The sequence below is a fragment of the Austrofundulus limnaeus genome, unplaced genomic scaffold (assembly GCF_001266775.1).
Source record: "Austrofundulus limnaeus strain Quisiro unplaced genomic scaffold, Austrofundulus_limnaeus-1.0 Scaffold58, whole genome shotgun sequence".
NCBI classification, from domain to species: domain Eukaryota; kingdom Metazoa; phylum Chordata; class Actinopteri; order Cyprinodontiformes; family Rivulidae; genus Austrofundulus; species Austrofundulus limnaeus.
In genome coordinates this window covers 9,292-10,111 of record NW_013952460.1, presented here as the reverse complement: position 1 = coordinate 10,111, position 820 = coordinate 9,292, and positions in this window count along the sequence as shown.

Here is an 820-nt window from a genome sequence, read left to right as displayed (position 1 = left end):
TATATATATAGTTTGATGAGCATCAGTTGGAAGTATGAACAAACGTTTGACTTTGTTGTCAACATGGACAGAAAACTATTTTCTGGTTTCTGCTGGTAGCCTCCTCAGTGGAGCCCCGCCTTTCCCTTCCGCCTTGGTCTGCCATCAAAGCTTCGTTCGTTCGGACGTCGAACAGCCCCGAGTTTGTTTCCCTCTCTTACCGAAAGCTTTTCATCGAAGTATGGAAAGCTCGGAACATGGTGGAAACGGTAAACCAGCAAGGATTTGCTTATTTCTCATCCGTAACGAGTTATTAGGGTTTATGTCGGAGTGTCTTCGCCCCATTTCAAACATGGCGCAGCAGGCTTCGACATGACGGCGCAGTTGTGCAAAGTTTGCACCGCAGAGGAGCTTATGTGTCCTCTAGTTTAAAACTTTGACCTTCGTTTTGACCAAGAATAGTCAAACAGCAACTATTTTGCTCTCTTAATGATACAGCTTCATTTCAGCTTGTTAGTTTTATTTAGGCTAATGGTTGTAGCATCGAAATGGTTATCATGTATTGAGGGCTGCGCTAGTTAGCTTGAGTGGCTAAAAACATTTAAAGTCTGAAGGCTAAACAAGCGTCTAAACTAATTGAGTTGTATTTTTACACGACTTGTTTTAAAGCATTATAATCAGTTCTATGAACTTAGTAACATMATTTGTTTTTGTGAACAACTTAGTCCAGTAGTTTTGCTCGTCCTGTGCAGCAGTTCGTTTTTACAACACGAGCAATGATCCCTAAAGGCATCAGGGATTAAGTTTGGGAAATTATGGCAGGTCGTTGTAACATATAATA